We start from the raw sequence: 22,810 nt of genomic DNA, 5'->3' as shown, positions 1-22,810 counted from the left end.
GCCCGGGACATCCAAAAGTGAGCCGTCAGACTAGCCTGCTGCCCTTGTACATAGTTATGTAGGTAGTGTTAGGTTTCCTTTGTTTTTTGTTTTTTTTTGGACCTTTTGGACATTGGCCACATTTTTGTATATAGTTTATGTTATTAGTGTTGTTAGATAGGTTTCATTTCTTTTGTTGGGATAATGGACCCTGGCTTGTTCGTCTGTACATAGTTCACTGTTGGATTTTATTTTACTTTCACAATTTACCCATGGAGCAATGGCTTTCAAATATTTTTTCCCATTGGATTTTCTTTTGTGGACAGTGACTTTGGACACCATTATTTCGATTTTTGGTTTTGCTTTTTTTCACGGACATGCTTCTTTTCATTTCTGTACATTCCCATTTCTGTTTCTTTATTTTTGAATCTATTTATGTTTCCTTTAATACATATTTTTTTATCGAACTTCATTGTGTAGTATCATCTCATTGGTTTCATGCATATCATGATATGGGTTTTGAGATTCACTGACACCCATTGGGTGTATGTGAGGGACATGTGTTTGTTTTGAAACTTGCAATTGGTGTTCTGTCATGTAATTGCCATTTCTGAGTGGGTGGATGCAATACTCAGGTGGGTGTTTTGCATTTGGAGGCTGACCATAGGGACCAGGGATCTAGATTGTGATGACATGTTGGTTGGCGAACATGAGTTGGGGCCTGCTGGCAGGTGCCCCACAGTGCTGGGGGGTGGGGAAGGTGGGGAACATGAGTTGGACATGGGTGGGGTCCTGCTGGCAGGTGCCCCACAGTGCTGGGGGGTGGGGGTGGTGGGAGACATGGGTGGGGGCCTGGTGGAGGGTGCCCCTGCACTGCTAGGGCGTGGGGGTGGTGGGGACATGAGTTGGACATGGGTGGGGGCCTGCTGGCCGGTGCCCCACAGTGCTGGGGGGTGGGGGTGGTGGTGAACATGAGTTGGACATGGGTGGGGGCCTGCTGGCAGGTGCCCCACAGTGCTGGGGGGTGGGGGTGGTGGGGAACATGAGTTGGACATGGGTGGGGGCCTGGTGGAGGGTGCCCCTGCACTGCTGGGGGGTGTGGGTGGTGGGGACATGAGTTGGACATGGGTGGGGGCCTGCTGGCAGGTGCCCCACAGTGTTGGGGGGTGGGGGTGGTGGGGAACATGAGTTGGACATGGGTGGGGGCCTGCTGGCAGGTGCCCCACAGTGCTGGGGGGTGGGGGTGGTGGGAGACATGGGTCGGTGCCTGGTGGAGGGTGCCCCTGCACTGCTGGGGGGTGGGGGTGGTGGGAGACATGGGTGAGGGCCTGGTGGAGGGTGCCCCTGCACTGCTGGGGGGTGGGGGTGGTGGGAGACATGGGTGGGGGCCTGGTGGAGGGTGCCCCTGCACTGCTGGGGGGTGGGGGTGGTGGGGACATGAGTTGGACATGGGTGGGGGCCTGCTGGCAGGTGCCCCACAGTGCTGGGGGGTGGGGGTGGTGGGGAACATGAGTTGGACATTGGTGGGGGTCTGCTGGTAGGCGCCCCACAGTGCTGGGGGGTGGCGGGGGGTGGGGAACATAAGTTGGACATGGGTGGGGGCCTGCTGGCAGGTGCCCCACAGTGCTGGGGGCTGGGGGTGATGGGGAACATGAGTTGGACATGGTTGGGGACCTGCTGGCAGGTGCCCCACAGTGCTGGGGGGTGGGGGTGGTGGGGAACATGAGTTGGACATGGGTGGGGGCCTGCTGGCAGGTGCCCCACAGTGCTGGGGGGTGGGGGTGGTGGTAGACATGGGTGGGAGCCTGGTGGAGGGTGCCCCTGCACTGCTGGGGGGTGGGGGTGGTGGGAGACATGGTTGGGGCCTGGTGGAGGGAGCCCCTGCACTGCTGGGGGGTGGGGCTGGTGGGAGACATGGGTGGGGGCCTGGTGGAGGGTGCCCCTGGTGGCTGGGGGTGCAGGGGGACATGCGTTGGTGGGCAGTAGTGCAAGTTGACATGTGGGTTGGCTGGGGGGCATGGCCATGGTGGATGGGGTGCCTGCAGGACATGTGCAGGGTAGGCCCCTGTGGTGTGAGCCACCTGCAGGGGCCGTGGAGGGTATAGAGGGAACACCTGGGAGGACCCACACGTACAATTCACGTGTGGTGCTCCCCGCGCACCCCTGGAATACACGTACCCTGCTGATATCGCGTGTGAAACTTCCCGCGCACCCTGAAATACACGTAGCCTGGACATTCGCGTGTGGAACTTCCCGCGCACCCCTGGGATACACGTACCCTGCTGATATCACGTGTGAAACTTCCCGTGCACCCCGAAATACTCGTAGCCTGGACATTCGCGTGTGGAACTTCCCGTGCACCGCTGTAATACACGTACCCTAATGGAATCACGTGTGATAGTTTCCATGCACCCCTGATATGCACGTAGCCTGGACATTCGCGTGTGGAACTTCCCGCGCACCCCTGGGATACACGTACCCTGCTGATATCGCGTGTGAAACTTCCCGCGCACCCCGAATACACGTAGCCTGGACATTCGCGTGTGGAACTTCCCGCGCACCCCTGGGATACACGTACCCTGCTGATATCGCGTGTGAAACTTCCCGCGCCCCGAAACACATGTAGCCTGGACATTCGCGTGTGGAACTTCCCGCGCACCCCTGTAATACACGTACCCTGATGGAATCACGTGTGATAGTTTCCATGCACCCCTGATATGCACGTAGCCCGGACATTCGCGTGTGGAACTTCCCGCGCAACCCTGGGATACACGTACCCTGCTGATATCGCGTGTGAAACTTCCCGCGCACCTCAAAATACACGCAGCCTGGACATTTGCGTGTGGAAATTCCCGCGCACCCCTGGGATACATGTACCCTGCTGATATCGTGTGTGAAACTTCCCGCGCACCATGAAATACACGTAGCCTGGACATTCGCGTGTGGAACTTCCCGCGCACCCCTGTAATACACGTACCCTGATGGAATCGCATGTGATACTTTCCGCGCACCCCTGATATGCACGTACCCTGCTGAATTCACGTGTGAAAATTCCAGCGCACCCCTGATGTACACGTACCCTGTTGGAATCGCGTGTGGAACTTCAAGCGCACCCCTGTAATACACGTACCCTGCTGAAATTGCGTGTGGAACTTCCCGCGCACCCCTGAAATACACGTACCCTGCTAAAATTGCGTGTGGAACTTCCCGCGCACCCCTGAAATACACGTACGCTGCTGAAATTGCGTGTGGAACTTCCCGCGCACCCCTGAAATACACGTACCCTGATGGAATCGCGTGTGAAACTTCCTGCGCACCCCGAAATACACGTAGCCTGGACATTCACGTGTGGAACTTCCCGCGCACCCCTGGGATACACATACCCTGCTGATATCACGTGTGAAACTTCCCGCGCACCCCTGAAATGCACGTACCCAGCTGAAATGACGTGAGGTACTTCCCGCGCACCCCAGTGATACACGTAGCCCGCTTGCCGTGCTGGTACAGGGTTAGCGCAGCCCTTTGCGCTGGATTGGGGATTTTGATGGCTTTTCCCTGCGCGAGAGGCGTTCTTGGGGGCGTAACTGGCACTGCTGCAGGGTCGCTGCGCCACTGTGCACCACGGCTGGTTTTGGTAGCTGGAATCCATGAATACGCTGTGCGCGGAAATGGGTTTTGGCGCACGCGGCTGGCGTAGGGATTCGCACGCGCACACTGTGCGCCAGCCGCGTGTGCCACTTGTGCGCTGAATTCTATGAATTACCCCCTAAACGTTTCCATAGACCATAGTTGAAATGTTTGACTCTATGGATGTGATATGCTGCGGTGGTTGTGGCCAGGGCATAGAGTCTTGGGTGCATGGCCATTTTTTTCTTAAATTAACAGGTAACTTCTTAGTTCTTCTTTGTTCTTCAAATTCGGCTGCTTCTTTTCAGGAGACTGGTCTTCACAGCAATTGTAAAAGATTCAAATGAGTAATTTTGTTTGTATATAGTGCTGTTTTTAATTTAGATATTGATTTTTTTAATTGAAATCCTCAGTGCCTTCTTCAAAACCTTTAAACTAATTTATTTACATAAGATACATTGCATCAGTTCAGTACATATGACATGTTCTTAATGAACAAATTGTATTGAATGACTATCTGTAGCAAAAAAAATATCTTTACTATGTCTTGTGAAATGTATAATATACCAGTGAATACCACTATTTCTGTAACTAAGCTGTTCTAGGTAATAGCGCCTCAATGTCATGTCTAAATTAAAATAATTAAGTAAATAAATAAATAAAAACAAAAAAATATGAAATTGTATAAGTATTTTTTTTAAGATTTAAACATAGATTGTGATTGCATGCAATTTTGTTTGAATATATGTAGTCTATATATTTCATTAAAAAAATATTAGTTTAACATGATTTGAGTGTGTGTGTATAAAGAAAGGGCCTCATCATCGACTTGGGCGGTAACGGTAACGCTATTAGCGCGGGGGCTATTAGCGCGACCGCCATAGCCCCCGGCGCTAATAGCGCGGGATCACGACTTTGGCGGACTTGGGAGTCCCCATTCCCCATTGAGCCCATTCGGGAATGCCCCATTCCCCATTGGGCTCAATGGGGAAAATTCGCGCTCTTACAGCGAGCGGATTTCCCGCCGGCGGTAATAGCGCGAATCTTCGGCGGATTTCCCCCCAGCTAAGGGCTGGGGGGAAATCCACCGAAGTCCTGATTTGGCAAACCCTTAAATCCGGCGGTAATAGCGCTACCGCCGGATTTAAGGGTTACCGCCAAAGTCGTGATAAGGCCCAAAGTAAGATTTTAGGAAATTGAAAAAAATGCAGTAAATTCATTTTACAGATTACACAAGCTAAAAGTCTGTTTGAAAATGTGTTCATCTACTGTACAGAAAATATGAATACCTGAAGTTTGAGTTCATGCATATGGATATGCATGGAGCTGCAAGTAGAGAGTCTTGTACAGCATTTCTGATAGATGGTGCTTGCCAATGATATGACACTTGTACTCAGAGAGATTCACAGTACATTTGCAGTGCTGATCTATGATGATGCAGTTAGATGTAGAGGTCTTGAATGTGATTGGTGCATGGTCATGTGACTTCTTAGCTACATCTAATGAGGGAATGGCAGAGAGAGTGAAGTGGAAATGGTAGAATGGCTGCTCATGTTACGATATGTCTGCGGAAATGGCGGTAGTTCGCGAACATCGGGAGTTACATCCGGGGATTTTTGGGTTCAGAAGTCATGCACATGAGAATAAGTACTGAAAGGGATTGGTCAGCAAAGTTTAGTGGGTGTGTTGTGCCAGAAGAGAGTTTCTCATATACTGTTTTTGCTGAGAGAACAACAGATAGCTATGTCTGTGTGTTTTAGGAAAAAGTTTGTATGGATTTTGGGAGATTCATGGATATATTGGTTGAAGGTGCATGCAGAAAGCTGTGGAGTAGCTGTAGATCTTGGATTCCCACATGTGGAAGTACACTGGCATGGCGTATGTGGAATGAAGTGGTTGGACTTGCTACTTCTCTGTGCTACTATGGAGACAGAGCAACATCCAGACATAATTGTAATTCATTGTGGAGGGAACAGTTCAGGACATGTGACTGGAATTTGTTTGCAATTTGCTATGAAAGAAGGACTTGGGAAGGTTATGGAAATGTTTCCTAATTCTCAGGTGATATTTTCACGTATTGCGCAGAGACAAATGTGGCTTCGTTCTTCTTCATTTGGTCCACAAATGGAAAAAGCAAGGCGCAATGTTAATAAAGCTGTTTGTGCCTTTCTTAAAGATTTTCGCATGTCTTCTTTTCACAATTAAAATATTCTGTTTCGTAGTACAAACATTTTTCGCAGAGATGGAGTCCATCTTACTTATGGTGGCAATCAGATTTTTCTGAGAAATGTACAAAATGCATTGCGACCTTTTTTTGGAATTACAACATCCATTTTGAAGTAGTGTTAAGCATTTATAATTTTTGACATACAAACACCTCCCAAAGTCTCTTTTCAGAGCCACCACTTCCTCTCAGAGAAAATTGCAATGTTTGTGATAGGGTAGCAACCCAATTTTTTAAATGTTCGCGAACTGTCCGCGGACTTCTAAAAAATACAAAGAGCCCTGCTTCATTTATTTTCACTTCTATTTTTGAACTGTGAAAGGCGGCTCTGAAAAGAGTATTTTTTTTATTTCTTTTGTTATTTTGTATTTTTTTATTTTTTATACATGACACACTAGGAGAGGAGGGGAAAGGAAGGTAAAGGGGGGGACACCAACCACAGGGATAAGAAAGGGCGAGCTGAGAGAGGAAGATGTAGAGTGGGTTTTATTTGGGTAGTGAGCAGATCTTCTCGTGCTCTGAGACGTAAGTCTCAAAAGCACTATGAAGTTGCTCCCCCCTGCAGAGTACTGTGTCACAGTACATACATACAACTGTGACCCTCGAAAGGTAAGGGTCATCAGCATTCTGTATGGCCTGTGAGGCAGCTTGAGGAAGACGTTGTCCCACAGAGGTGGTCCTTGTGGAAACAGGATCAGAAACAGAGGATGAAGTAGAGGAAATCAACCTGCTACGTTCTTCGCAAGGTACAACACTGCAAATAGCCCCAGAGTGAAATGACCTCAGGTGTTGCTTCATAGTAGTGGTCCCAAAGCTGTACTTACCGTGCTTCCCGCGACTGAGTATCATTTTGCACTCATTGCAGGTAACACGGTTCGCACAAGCCTTAGGACCATTCCCACGAATGGTAAATAACCGCCACACCCAAGACTCACGCCTAGTGCGGGTAGTAGGGATTTCCTCTACCTCATTCTCATCATCCTCTTCTTCCTCCTCTGCATCCTCACTCCTGTTCCTCTCTTCAGGCCCTTGGGGAGGTGTTGGTGGTGGAGGGGGTGGGGGTGGTGCTGAAGCAGGTGCAGCACCAGGTGGCAGTAGTTCAGCCATGGATGCCATATCGATGATGGTGTAATCTGCAGGTGGCAGCAAAAATCGCTGTGTTCTGAAGAATAGCCAGAAACACAATGAGAATAAGCTCTAGGGCGTGGTCTTCTATAGGGGTGCTTGTGCGCGGTCCACAGACATGCGCGCTGTCCGCGGACAGATCGAACACAAAAAAAAGTTAGAAAAGTTTCAAATGGTATGTAGAAACTCAGGATTACTATGTGTGACTTGTGCCATGGTGAGATTTTATTGAAAAATATTATGGATTAATTGAAAATGTACTTTTAAATTGTTCGGGGACACGAACAGTGTCCGCATTCAGAACACACGATCAGCATGGGCGCGGTCATATGATCCGTTCGCGAACATGTCCGCGAAGGAAGCGCCTGTCCGCAGGACACCAAATGCACGGAGATTGGTTAGCGCATGCGCGTTGATGTTCTAGGGACACTGTTCGGGTCCTGAAGTAATTAAAAATGCGTCACACGTGAAACGAACATTTCAGGACACTGCGTGTGTTCTTAGAACAGTTTAAACTTGCTAGCAAACAGTAAGGACAGATATAGTGTTCTTCAGGACATGTCCAATTTCCCGGGAGGATAGCTCAGCGGCAGCGTGCGCGTCTTGGAAGCAAGACGACACGAAGGAACAACAGGTTCGATCCCCGGGTCCGCGCTTAGAAACCTCTGGGTGTTTAAGCGCGTTATAAATACGTAACTAAGACAAAAAAAACACAATTACGCAACTAAGAAAAACAAACAATTCCTGTAACAGCGCCTCGATGCCTGTGGGCTGTGTGAGCGCTTTATAAATGTTAAATAATTAAATAAATAAATTTCATTTATGTATGAACATTTCAGGACACCAATTGTGTTCTTAGAAGAGTTTCAACTTGCTAGCGAACAGTACGGACAGGTATAGTGTCCTTTAAAACACCTCCATTTTTGTTTAATTACGAACAATTCAGGACACCGCATGTGTTCTTAGAACAGTTTGAACTTGCTAGCGAACACTATAAACAGGTATAGTGTTCTTCAGGACACCTCCATTTTCATTTACATACGAACATTTCAGGACACCAATTGTGTTCATAGAACAGTTTAAACTTGATAGCGAACACTACAGACAGATATAGTGTTCTTTAGGACACTTTAATTTTTGTTTCTTTACGAACATTTCAGGACACCGCGTGTGTTCTTAGAATAGTTTCATCTTGCTAGCGAACACTACGAACAGGTGTAGTGTTCTTGAGGACACCTCCATTTTCGTTTATTTACGAACATTTGAGGACACCAATTGTGTTCTTAGAACAGTTTCAAGTTGATAGCGAACATTACGGACAGATAGAGTGCTCTTTAGAACACTTTAATTTTAGTTTCTTTACGAACATTTCTGGACACCACGTGTGTTCTTAGAACAGTTTCAACTTGCTAGCGAACAGTACGAATATGTATAGTGTTCTTCAGGACACCTCGATTTTCGTTTATTTACGAACATTTCAGAACACCCGCACTGTCCGCGGACACCTACATTGTTTTAAAAAAAAAATGAAACTATTTACAACACAATATAAAAATTAAACTTTATTTAACATATATTAATAATTTATGACAGAGAAGGTGAGGCAGAAACAGAAACAAAGACAGGAGAATTAGGGGTTTCAACATGATTGTTATTAGGTGAAGAAGGGATGGAAGTCTCATCAAAACGTTTAGGTTTATGGAGAGGGTTTGGGGATAATGGACTGGGATATGGTGATGAGGGACAAGTACATGTGGGGCAATGGTACAAGGTTTTTGGTTTAAAATGATCTTCCACAAAAGTTTTCAATGTATTAAAATTACTCAACAATAAATCAATTTTTTCTTCTATACTGTGAAAACTGTTATCCATAACATGTTTTTCTGAAGTATTTTCTATTTTGGTATGCTCTGTACAAAAAAAATATATATATGTTAAATGTATACAAAATAATAATAATTACATGGTTTATATTATAAAGTGTTTACCATTAGTTTCACTATATTGTGACATGTCTTCTTGTGGGAAATGCTGCTCTAGCCATTCCAGAGTACTAGACATTTCTGTGAGAAAAAAAAAGATAATTTTTTTTTTATCTAATACAGAAAGTTTATAAATATATGAATAAAATTAAGTACACTTACTATTTCAGGTAAGATATGTCCTATGTACTCAGTGGGTCTGCTCTTGTTCTCAGTTCTGTCGTGTCTGTGAGGTAATTATGTTGGAAGCCAATTTATCTTCTTGTGGTATATTCCATTTTAGAACATAGTGCATTTAGATGAATGGTTAGTGTGTTGCATATATGGGTTACATTTCTTATGTATTAGTACATATAATGTGTTTGTGTGCTCCTTTTTGAATTTGTTAAATGTTCCTATGTTATGATATAACAATCAAACATACCCCCCCAGAGTTTTTAGGTAGTGGTACTGTTCTTCGAACATGTCCGCGAACATTAAATGAGTTTGCGGACATCAAGTACAGTAGAAGAGATTCATTCAGTTCCATATGACATGTATAAGTCATTATTGTTAAGTTGCACTACTAAAAACCTATGAAATTCAGTGAAAAAACTTTGTTAAATGGACATTATGGTTAAGTTGCACTACTAAAAACCTAAGAAATTCAGTGAAAAAACTTTGTTAAAGGGATATTATGGTTAAGTTGCGCTGCTAAAAACCTATGAAATTCAGTGAAAAAACTTTGTTAAAGGGACGTTATGGTTAAGTTGCGCTGCTAAAAACCTTTCAAATTCGGTGAAAAACTTTGTTAAAGGGACGTTATGGTTAAGTTGCGCTGCTAAAAACCTTTCAAATTCAGTGAAAATCTTTGTTAAAGGGACGTTATGGTTCCAAGTAAAACCGAAAAAACCTTGAATTTCGCCAGTTATCGTAAGCTAAGCAACCATAACTCGCACCACCACCGTGCACTGCTAAGCCTAACACCCAGGACATCAAAGATGACATCACAAATGCATTTTGTGCATTTGTAAAAACCACCCTGGTTATTTATTAACCATTAACTTGTTGTCTGTGTCAGAGTCGTGAAGAGACTTGGTGACAACTCCGATTTTAGCGATTTCGCTTTTCTGAAAGTCACACTGGCATTTTTCTGAATGCATCCTCCAATATTTGGATCTCTTTGTAACAGCATCCAACGTTTGGCCAGGATCTTCTTCTTCTGTCTTTTGCCCCATTATCATAAGTTGTAATAAAGCATATAGTTTCAGATTTTGTTTCCTGTAATCTCTGTTCACTCTTCTCTTTGTTTTTTCTGAAAATATCTGCTCGGGTTTGTTTGGCACATTGATTGAATGCACTATTGATAATCAACTTCTTGTAGCCTCTTGCCATAAAATTAGTCGCTGTTATTGTGGCATTCTTTTTAAATGTTTTGTTTTCGCTATAGTTTCTCTTCATTCTTAGAAATGCACTATACTATAGTATACTGTTCTTTAGACATTTCGGGTGTGCACTTACCGCATGAAGTAATGAATTTGTGCTCGTTGGTTTCCTATAGGTTTCTGTCGTCAATACTTCGTTTCTTACCTTGATCTTGATGTCCAGAAAAACCACCTCTGTTGGATCATGTTGTTCGGGGAATTTAAGATTGATATCACGTGCATTCAAGATGTTGAAAAAAGACATCCATTCCTGTTCACTGCCTTCCCACACTATAAACAAATCGTCAATGTAACGACGCCGTAAAGCCACCGTGTTAGTGATTGTAAATAGGGCTTCCTCAGAAAACGCTTAGCTTCCCAAGCCCCCATAAATAGGTTCGTGTATACCGTATGTGGGTGCTACTGTCGTGCCCATAGCTGTTCCACACAATTGTTTATAATGTTGGCCATCAAACATAAAAGCATTGTGTTTAAGGCAGAAAAAAAGCATATCCAATAACATGTGTGAGTGGTCTCTGAAGCTTAATGATCTGGTAGATAAAAACCTTTTTAATGGCTTCAATGCCTTCCTGATGTTTGATGCATGTATATAAAGAGACAACATCCAAAGTTATTAATAGGTACCCTGGCTTCCATGGTATTTGATCGATTTGTTGGAGAAAATCTGATGTATCCTTGACATAGGATGGCAATGTCTGAACAAATGGAAACAAGAATTGGTACAGATATTTCGATGTATTTTCTAGCAGAGAGTCAATTGATGCAACTATAGTAGTGGCTGTGTAGTTATGGTTAAGTTGCTAATCCCATAGGATGGGCGGCTTATAACTTCGCTCGCCCTGGACTAATCCACACCAAACTTTGCAAAAAAAGTATATGGCCCACTCTGAATTTGTTTGCAAAATTTGCAAAGTTTGGTGAGGTTTGGTCCAGGGGGGGAAAAGTTATAGAGGGGGTCCCAAAATGTATTTTTTTCCCATAGACTGAATGGGGGAAAAACTGTGCGCATGCCAACAGCCCAAACCGCTGGCCGGATTTTCACCAAATTTGCAGAAGGAGCAGCGGCTTGGTCCCAAAAACGTGCTTTTGTAAATTTGGTGAAAATCCGTCCAGTAGTTTTCTTTAAAATGATCAAAAAGTAGGTCTCAAAAAATGTGTGATGTCTATGTGCGCTCCGCGGAGACACTTCCCTGTTAGCTCCGCGGGCAGGACACTGATTGGCTAATCGGCTCTCGTCATGTCTGCGGACACGCAACATGTCCGTCGATTGGCTGGAGTGAGGCGTGATGTGCGTCTGATTGTTCCGATGCGCCCGCCATCTTGGATACGCCAACAGCGCGGCGGCGAACAGAGGCGAAATGCAGTTTTGGGGAGTGTTTTGGTGTGCAAGAGTGGTTGGGGAGGTTTGGGGAGTAAGAGATGGGTGAAATACTGTATTTGTTTAGGTGGCAGGTGCTACTGATGTATTCGCCATGCCCGCGCTGTCCGGGATGTTCGTAATTAGTGAAAATGACAGGTGTCCTAAGGATAGTATTCCCGTCCGTGCTGTGCGCAGGCAAGTTGAAACTGTTCTAAGGACACACGCGTTGTCAGCGGACATTTAAATTGACTATATGCCGCAGTTAAAATGTTAATGGTTGTGATACTGAGTTATAAGCCACCATGGGTGTGAAATGCTGCAGTGGTTGTGGACAGGGCCTAGAGTATTGGGTGCATGGCCACAGGCCGTAGGCCATAGGCCATACACCCAAGACTCTAGGGCCTGGCCACAACCACCGCAGCATATCACACCCATAGATCACACCCATAGAATGAAATATCTATCTGGTGGTCTTGGGTGCATGGCCTCCCAAGACCGAAGTTATAAGTACTTGAGTCTATGGTTGTGATACTGAGTTATAAGCCAGCATGGGTGTGATATGCTGCGGTGGTTGTGGGTGTGATATGCTGCGGTGGTTGTGGCCAGGACCTAGAGTCTTGGGTGCATGGCACCAGTACCTATAGTAGGCCATATGCCATACACCCAAGACTCTACGCCCTGGCCATAACCACCGCAGCAGATCACACCCATAGATCACACCCATAGAACGAATATCTATGAAATGTTTGAAATCTACAGTTTCTGTACTGTTTGATTTGTATAGTATGTATGTGAAGTTTTGGCTACATCATGTTATTAAGATTGTAGAGTTTGGTAACAAGCACTGTAGTATAACATATCCATGGAAGTGAACATTTTGTATTGTGGTGTATGGTTAGATGTTTGCTTCAATGGTTCTGTTTTGCAGCCGTATTTATGTGTTCTATTAGAATATACTTACTGTTTTATTTGTTGAGATTGGATATATTTTTTTCGTGAGTTTGGTAACTGGAGTACATATTCTTTTTCAATTTTTGTGATAAAAGAAAAGAGCATGTTAGTGTATATATTTTATGAAGACTTATTACATTGCATAATGGACATTTCAGCTTTATTTTTTACCCTCATATTTAGTTTACAAACCAGTGTACTGTGCAATTTGCTCAGTTTCTGTGTTTGTTTTTCAAATCATTGGGTCTGTGGGGAAAAAAACCATGTCGGATTAAAAAATCCTTTTTTTTGTTATGCTACAGTCTGTTTGTTTGTTTGTTTTCAGTGTTCACTTGTTTCTGGCTAATGTTCTATCTGTTGGCTTTTTGCAGATTTTTGGAGCAGATACCTGTTGGCGTATTCTAACTGTCTATTTTTTGTTATAATTTAGTGGTATTCATTTATCTGTTTGGTTGTTATAGAATCTTGGGGCAGTTAGATACCTGGTGGCGTATTCTAACAGTTTATAGGTTTTTAATTGAATTTCTGTTAATGTTTAAATACAGATTAGTTATTAAATTGTGGTTTTAAGAAGATTAAATAAGCGTTTGTAAGATTTGTTGGGAATCTCTGCTTTAGAGTAATGGTACTATCATTACATTCGAACCATCCACATTTCTTTTTTATATATGCAGTGTAGTGCCCTGAATTGGTTGTGGCTCCTGCGTGGTAGATTATACCTATTGTTGTGAAGGTTTTCTTACCAAGTGATACTTGACCATGTGTGAATCCAGTCAGCTTGCAGTTGTTTTTGGTACCATCTGCATTGTAACATAGAAGCATTAGTATTACGTATTTACTATGTGTTTGTATTAGTAACGTGGAGCGATTATCCAAATTGCAGGTAGTACATAATGTACCATGGTTTGCATTTTGTACAAGATGCTGAAATCGAATGGATTCACAATTAAGTATTGATATATATATGAAGCGTTCATTGGGGATTTGTTCTTGTGTCACATTGTTGCAGAGAGTGCATGTATGTTTCCACATGTATGAAATCTGAAAGATTTCATTTATAGGTATGTTTTTATTTTCCAGTACTTGTAGTAAGTACATTAGAAATTCTTGTGGATCTTCCTGTGAGTGTATAGTGAACTTAACCATTTCAGCACAGTAGTCCAATTGTTGTCTTATTCCATAAACATTATTGGTCTGTACTGTGTAAGTAAATGTTGTCAACAATTGGTGGCAATTGAAATAGAATATTCATTGCTACATTTGCGTAGCAACTTACTCCAACTATATTTGAGAGTTTAAATGGACCAGGTAGTTCTGTATCTGATTGGTTTTTTTTTAGTTTGTCTTCCTTCTTTGATGAAGTACCTGGTTTACTTTCCCTAATGGGTTCTTTTATGTTTGTGGTACTTGATTAAGTTTTAGTTTCTTTTACTCTCTTTGGAGGATTTGCATTTCTGTTTGATTTAGTTTTATTTTACAACATTTTACTTTTTGTGGTACAGAATATGTGTTTAGATGGGGGGTGTATAATGAGCGAAGTCTATTGTATTCTAAAATGCAAGGAATATCAGCGTTTACTTTACTTACATTAAAGTTGATTAGAAATAGACCGTCAAGTGTACGTAAGCTTGATAGTGCTACGTAGCCCATGCCTTCTTTAAAGACTGTGTTACCAATGTCTATCATTGCTTTGTCTAGGGTAAGACCTTGTGATTTATGAATGGTGACTGCGTATGCAAGAGTTAGAGAAAATTGTTCTCTGTGTACATACATGTCTTTGAAGAGAAGGAATCGAGCTGTTGAGCGTCCTATCCTTTTTACTTCTGAAAGTTTGTCAAAGAGAATATTGACAAACTGAATTTTGTCGTCACGTGAGTATGTTTGAAAGCCAACAACTGTACCCAGTGCTCCATTAACTAGTCCTTGGTCCATGTCAAGGTTACATTTAAGCATTACTCTACAATTTAAGGATAATTCTAATATCTTTTCCAAGCCTGCTGTGTTTGAGATTGATTTTTCTAAACTATTTAGTCTTGTTGTGGCTTGGTCACACATGGGTAGTGTCATACCATGTACATCTAGTTTGTGTGGTGCTAATTTCCATTATTGGTTGCATTTATTTACTTAACATTATTCAATTGAATTTGAAACAGCTTGCAAGAGTTGGCATTAAGGCCATACAATTGACATTTTTGTGGGCTAATTGTTCCATAACATCTGTAGCACATGAATTATCACCATAAAGTGCATGAATGTGCCGGGTTTTCAATATTGCTTCTGCTTGTTTAGAAAGTATACCAACTCTGATACTTTTTAAGATGTTGGCATAAGTGAGATCTGCAGATTGCTGCATGTTTTCTGTTAATTCTCTGTATTGGAAATGTTGCCAAACGTTGACATTTCCAATGCCGCCAACATTTTTGCAGCAGAGTTTGTGTCCTAATGTTTTAAAAATAGGCTCACCTTTTACTGGTGTCAAGATCTCCGAAAACAATAATGTGTTTTCCTGCAAAGAGCTCTTCATAGTTTGTTTTGAGTACTTTGGACACCATGCTCACTTCATCTATTAGTAGCATTTTCATTTGTTTCAATACTCTGCGTAGTTCCATTGCAGCTTCTGTAGAAAGTTTGTAATAGTCTAATTTGTTTTGGTGTTCTACTGGCAGGAGTAGTAATCGGTGTAAAGTGAAACCACCTATGTTGTAGGCAGCTAAACCTGTGGGGGCAGTGACAACAGCTGACAGTTTGTTGTTTGTCAATTGTTGAAGGAACTTACTGATGATTTTGATTAGGAATGTTTTGCCAGAACCAGCTTCACCGCTGATGTACAGTAGTATAGGTTTGTAATGTTGGCAGGTGCATTCTTTGTTTTCATGTTGTACACCATGTGCAATTTCTTTTGTTACTTCTTGAAAAATGCTACGTTGCTCATTGTTTAGTTATGATTGTAGTATAGTTAAGTCTTGTTTATCTTCATACTGACACATGGTGTTTTCTACTTCTATCATAGCTAATTGTGCCTCATTTGTTATTAGTGGTTCTCCCAGTGGTTCTTGGCTTCCTGTTACAGAAGGTTGACTATTGTCAAGAGTGTCTTTATCTAGTTGGGCCTGGAGTTCTTCTTCGTGTTGCTGTTCATTGTGCAACATTGTTTTGTACTGTGTAAAGTTTACATCAGTTATAGTGCTTTCATTTGCTTTGAAAGCATCTTCATATGAGTCATAGTTTTCTCGTATCTAATAGGTTTGTAATATTTGATTGTAAAACCTCATCCTTCTGTTGCACTTTTTGTAATATTTGTGTAGCTGTCTTATTTTGAAAGTGTGAACCTGATTTGAATATGTGTGCGACTCCGTAACATAAACTTGCTAGTTCACTTTCAAAGAGTAGGTGGAATATGTATTCCACATTTTGTCTAAATCTGGGATCTTCAGAATACATCCGTAATGAGCAGTATTCTGGTGCTGATATTTGAATAGGTCTATCATCATACCTTCCTCCTTTGCCAGTAGGAAAGAGTAGAGGAAAAGCACGTGCTTCTATACTTTTTTCCCATATGCTGATTGGTGATCTTTTTGTTGGACGCATTTGGTACGTTTCCAGTGCATCTTCTATGGTGTCATTAGAGTGCAATGGATGAAGTGTATAGTGGTCTAAAGTGTTTGATATTGTTGCCGGATCTAGGAGCTCAAATTGACTAGCTTCTTGTGTCTCTTGAATTATTTCAGTTGTATCCTTCAAGTTTTCTTCAATATTAATTTCTTTGTAATATTCATTATTCTCTTTAAGATATTGCAAGGCTTCTCTAACTTTATGTAAATCTACCAGCTGTTGCCAATTTTTTTTGTCTTTTGTAGGTACTCCATTTACTAAGATAATTAAAGATTGCTGCATTGGACGTTGCACTCCTAGAGTGTGCACATTTTCTTTTAGATCTAATGGTAAATACACTACTTTTCCATGAATACCTTTCACTAATTCAGTTGTTGAAGAGGTTTTGGTAGTGGATTTAATTCCAAATTATTTGTGATAGCACGTGAAGGAGTTTGGTTGTTGTCAAGTTTTGTAGTGCAGTAACTGCAAAGTATTAAGGGATCAGTTATTTCGTATTTGTTTTCTGCTATAAGGTAGAGAGCTAATTCAAACCATTTAGAATCTTCATTGTCTTCTATTTTGTATGATAGGTCTACAGTTTTTGTGTTACTTTTATAAAAAGTTCTGCGGCAACATACACACACATGGTTTGGTACTTCAGCTGATGTACTTTTAAATTTTAGTATTTCTTTTTGTATGTGTGTAGTAAAAGGTTGCCATGTGTAGGATTGTTACTAATTTTGGTTTACAGCTATTTCATTCTGTAAGTGGCTTTCACTTCCAAAATATTTTTTCTGGATATAGTCGATTTCTTCAAGTAGGTCTTTTGCTGTACCATGTAGAAGAATGTTACTTAAATTGGCGAGTGCTAAAGCAGGATTTTTAGCATAGTGCAGTTTATAAACTAGATTTCTTATGGTTGAATGATGTGTTGATATCCTTTTGATGTCATGGAAGGTGTTTTTGCAAGTAGGACCTGTAATGCAGGCCAAATAATGTCCTTGTGGTCCTGTGGTCTTGCGTACTGGACAGGTATCCATATTTTGCAGTAGTTTAATTTTGATTGTGTCTTTGCTTGTCAAATATTGATTGAGGAATTGGTGTAAAGACTTGAAAAATGTTTTGGGAATGTTACACATTGACGTGAATGGCCATTTGTACACTAGTCATTCTGATTCAGTTGAATGGAGGGGTAATTCTAAGTTTTCAGGGCATAGTTTTGTAAGGAGTACTTCTTGTTCCATTATGGCATTATTAACTTTTTCATAACCTCGACCACTGCTATGTATGGCAATTGTATTTGTTTGCTTTTGTTTGTATGCTTCTTCATTAAAGTATGGTTCTGTGCTTGTAGTGTGACTCCATTCACCTCCGCAGATACATAAGAAGTTCTTTCTGTTGACATTTAGTTTATTGAAAAGTCTTTTTTGTAATTTAGTTATGTTAATGGTTACATTTTGTTTAACACTAAAATAAATAACTTTCTTTTGAGAAGAATTGCACTGTCTATCAACGCTTCTAAGATTCATTTCCTACAATAGGTTTTAAGGGTTGTACCTGGTTTCTCTCCTGTTTTATAAGATTTTGAAGGACTTTGTGACGGAACATTTTGACTAAAATACTTTTCTTGGTATGCTTACTTTGCACTATATCAAGATTTATAGAAGCAGTTTTATCTGTAGTGATAGCTGATTTTCGGTTAATTGTTTTCTGGTTTGTTTTACATTTTGATAAAGGAGGCAAAGTTTTTGTACTTGTAACTAATTTTGTTTCACTAAATGACTGTATTAGCTGTTTTGTTTCAACTTTTTTTACAAATTCTACTAGAGATGGATGCTTATGTTGGACACTTTATTTTCATTTGCTCTACTTCTGTGTTGCTTTCTACTGACTTGATTTTTGGTAGGCATTCTTTAGGGTCTGTTGAAAAAAATAAAGAAGGTATGGGTTGGGGTGTTCAGCAATGTATGTGTGCTGTGTGCATGAGTGTTTGAGTAAGATGATAAAGATGTATGCAATGGTTTGTGATTGTGCATTGGGCAACTACAACTAGTAGGGATGGGTCTTCTTGAATTAATGTGTTACTAACCTTCTGTTCAGATAACAGAAAAAAGTAAGCTAGTGGTGTGGAGAAGTACAAATAGTAAATCTAATGCTATACAATTAAAACAGTTGTTTGTTCTATAACATCAAAATTCTAGTGGCTGAGTTGGGTAAGTTGTGTGTCGAAAAATAGGAATTAGTGGCTGTAGATCGCTATTTAAGAAATGGGGACTTTTGGACAGAATGGTGCAGAATCTCTATTTTTAGGCACAGAAATAGCATGAATTAATCTTACAGTTTGTTTGAGTAATAATAGAAATATGGTGGTATTCAACTTACTTTTTTTCTAAAATGAGCAGGTTACTTCTTAGTTGTTCTTTGTACTTCAAAATTGGCTGCTTCTTTTCAGGAGAATGGTCTTCACTGCAATTGTAAAAGAAATATGTTAGTAATTGTGTTTGTATATACCACTGTTTTTAATTTAGACATTGATTTTTTTTTAATTGACATCCTCAGCACCTTCCTCAAAAACATTAAAACTATCTTATTCACATAAGATATGTCACACCAGTTGAATACAAATCATATGTTGTTAATGAATAAACTGTATTGCAATGACTAACTGTAGCAAACAAAATATCTTTAGTATGCCTTGTGGAGTTCATAATGTACCACTGAATACCACTATTCCTGTAACTAAGCTTTTGCAAGTAACAGTGCCTCAATATCATGGGCTGCTTGTCCTATATAAATGTAAGTAATTAAATAAATAAATAAATAAAAAATAATAAAAATGTGTATGTAATTGTACAAGTATTGTTGTTTGAGATTTGAACATAGAGTGTGCATGCAATTCTGTTTGACTATGTGTAGTCTATATATTTTATTTGAAAAATATTAGTTCAACATGATTTGAGTGTGTGTGTGTATAAAGAAATTAAATAGTATAAAGGTTTGTAAGTGACAGTTGATTTTAGTAGATTGAAAAAAAGACAGTAGATTCATTTTACAGATTATACAAGCTAAAAGTCAGTTAATCTGTTTATATGAAAGTAGAAAATGTGTTGATGTACTTTACAGAAAATATGCATACCTGTAGTTTGTGTTTATGCATATGGATATGCATGGAGCTGCAAGTAGAATTATTGGAGACTTGTACAGTATTTCTTGTAGAAGGTGCTTTCTAATGAAATGACACTTGTATTCAGAGAGATTCACAGTACATTTGCAGTGCTGATCTATGATGATGCAGTTAGATGTAGAGGTATTGGATGTGATTGGTGGATTGTCATGTGACTTCTTAGCTACATCCAATCATGGAATGGTACAGCGAGTGAAGTGGAAATGGTAGAAGGGCTGTCCATGTTAACATATGTCCGTGGACATGGCAGTAGTTTGCGGACATCGGGTGTTGCATCCGGGGATTTTTGGGTTCGGAAGCCATGCAAATGAGAATGAGCATAGAAAGGGATTGGTCAGGAAAGTTTAGTGGGTGTGTTGTGCCAGGAGAGAGTTTCTCAGATACTCTTTTTGCTGAGAGAAGAACAGATAGCTATGGCTATGTGTTTCAGAAAACAGATTGGTTGGATTTTGGAGACTCGTGGATACATTGGTTGAAGGTGCATGCAGAAAGCTGTGGAGTAGCTGTAGATCTTGGATTCCCATATGTGGAAGTACACTGGCATGGAGTACATGGAATCAAGTGGTTGGACTTGTTACCTCTCTGTGCTACTTTGGAGACAGAGAAACATCCAGATATAATTATAATTCATTGTGGAGGGAATAGTTGAGGACATGTTTCTGGAATTTCTTTGCAATTTGCAATGAAAGAAGGACTTGGGAAGGTCATGGACATTTTTCCAAATTCTCAAGTAATTTTTTCACGGATTGTGCAAAGACAAATGTGGCTTCGTTCTTCTTCATTTGGTCCACAAATGGAGAAAGCAAGGCGCAATGTAAATAAGGCTGTTTCTGTTTTAGCATGTCCTCTTTTCACAATGAAAATATTATGTTTCGTAGTACATACATTTTTCGCAGAGATGGAGTACATCTAATTTATGCTGGCAATCAGATTTTTCTAAGAAACATACAAAATGCATTGCGACCTTTTTTAGAATTACAGCATCCATTTTGAAGAAGGTGTTGAGTATTTTTAATTTTTCAAACACAAACACCACCAAAAGGCTCTTTTCTGAGCCACCACTTCCTCCCAGAGAAAATTGCAATGGTTATGATAGGGCAGCACCCCAAAATTTTAGATGTCCGCGAACTGTCCGTGGACTTCTAAAAAATACAAAGGGCCCTGCTTCATTTATTTTCACTTCTATTTTTTAACTGTGAAAGGCGGCTCTGAAAAGAGCCTTATTTTTTTTTTTGATTTTTGTTGTTTTATATTTTTTTGGGTTTTTTATACACGACACACTAGGAGAGGAGGGGAAAGGAGGGTAAAGGGGGGTACACCAACCACAGGGATAAGAAAGGGCGAGCTGAGAGAGGAAGTTGTAGAGTGGGTTTTACTTATTTAGTGGGCAGATCTTCACTTGCTCTGAGACGATGGTCTCAAAAGCACTTCAAAGTCGCTCCCCCCTGCAGAGTACTGAGTCGCAGTACATACACACAACTGTGACCCTCGAAAGGTAAGGGTCATCAGCATTGCGCATGGCCTGTGAGGCAGCTTGAGTAAGATGCTGTCCCACAGGAGTGTTCCTTGTGGTGACAGGATCAGAAACAGAGGATGAAGTAGAGGAATTCAACCTGCTACTCTCATCGCAAGGTACAACCTTGCGAACGGCCCCAGTGTGAAATGACTTGAGGTGTCGCTTCATGGTAGTGGTCCCAAAGTTATACGAACCATGCCTCCCGCGACTGAGTACCATTTTGCACTCATTGCAGGTGACTCGGTTTGCACGAGCCTTAGGACCATTCCCATGAATGGTAAATAACCGCCACACCCAAGACTCACGCCGAGTGCGAGTAGTAGGGATTTCCACTACCTCATTCTCGTCATCCTCTTCTTCCTCCTCTGCATCCTCACTCCTGTTCCCCTCTTCAGGCCCTTGGGGAGGTGGTGATGCTGGAGGGGTTGGGGCTGGTGCTGAAGCAGGTGCAGCAACAGGTGGCAGTAGTGCAGCCATGGATGCCATCTTGATGAAGATATCAATCTGCAAGTGGCAGGAAAAATCGCTGTGCTCTGAAGAATAGCCAGAAACACAATGAGAATAAGCTCTAGAGCGCAGTCTTTTATAGGGGTGCTTGTACGCGGTTCGCGGACATGCGCGCTGTTTGCGGACAGATCGAACAAAAAAAAAGTTCAAAAAGTTTCAAAAAGTATGTAGAAACTCATGATTAATATGTGGGACTTGTGCTATGAGTTTTTATTGAAAAATATTGTGGATTACTTGAAAATGTCCTTTAAATTGTTCAGGAGACACAAACAGTGCCCGCATTTTAGAACACAAGATCAGCGTGGGCGCGGTCACATGATTGGTTCGCGAACACGGACATCGGTTTGCGCATGTGCGTTGATGTTCTATGAACAATGTTCGGGTCCTGAAGTAATTGAAAGTGCGTCACACGTCAAACAAACATTTACGGACAGGCGTTTGTTCTTAGAACAGTTTCAACTTGCTTGCAAACAATAGGGACAGACATAGCGTCCTCAGGACACCTCCATTTTTGTTTATTTACGAACATTTACGTACATTACGAACACCTACATAGTTTTTCTTTTTTTTTAAACTGAAGTTAATTACAACGCAATGTAAAAATTTTACTTTATTTAACAAATCTTAACAATTTATGACAGAGAAGGTGAGACAGAAACGGAAATAAAAACAGGAGAATTAGGGCTTTCAACAGGATTTGTATCAGGTGAAGAAGGGATGAAAGTCTCATCAAAACGTTTTGGGTGATAGAGAGGGTTTCAACTTGCTAGCGAACACTATTGACAGGTATAGTGTTCTTCAGGACACCTCCATTTTCATTTATTTATGAACATTTCAGGACACCGCGTGTGTTCTTAGAACAGTTTCAACTTGGTAGCGAACAGTACGGACAGGTATAGTGTTCTTCAGGACACCTCCATTTTCGATTTACGAACATTTCAGGACACCACTTGTGTTCTTAGAACAGTTTCAGCTTGCTAGCGAACAGTACGGACAGGTATAGTGTTCTTCAAGACACCTACATTTTCGTTTCTTTACGAACATTTCAGGACACCGAGTGTGTTCTTAGAACAGTTTCAACTTGCTAACGAACAGTACGGACAGGTATAGTATTCTTCAGGACACCTCCATTTTCATTTGTTTACGAACATTTCAGGACACCGCGTGTGTTCTTAGAACAGTTCCAACTTGGTAGCGAACAGTACGGACAGGTATAGTGTTCTTCAGGACACCTCCATTTTCATTTATTTACGAACATTTCAGAACACCCGCGCTGTCCGCGGACACCTAAATTGTTTTTTTTTTAAGTTAATTACAACGCAATGCAAACATTTTAC

This window comes from Ambystoma mexicanum, chromosome 1q (genome assembly GCF_040938575.1).
Source record: "Ambystoma mexicanum isolate Mex_15411 chromosome 1q, UKY_AmexF1_1, whole genome shotgun sequence".
NCBI classification, from domain to species: Eukaryota; Metazoa; Chordata; class Amphibia; order Caudata; family Ambystomatidae; genus Ambystoma; species Ambystoma mexicanum.
The sequence above is the reverse complement of the archived record's forward strand: the minus strand, read 5'-3'. Positions refer to the sequence as shown.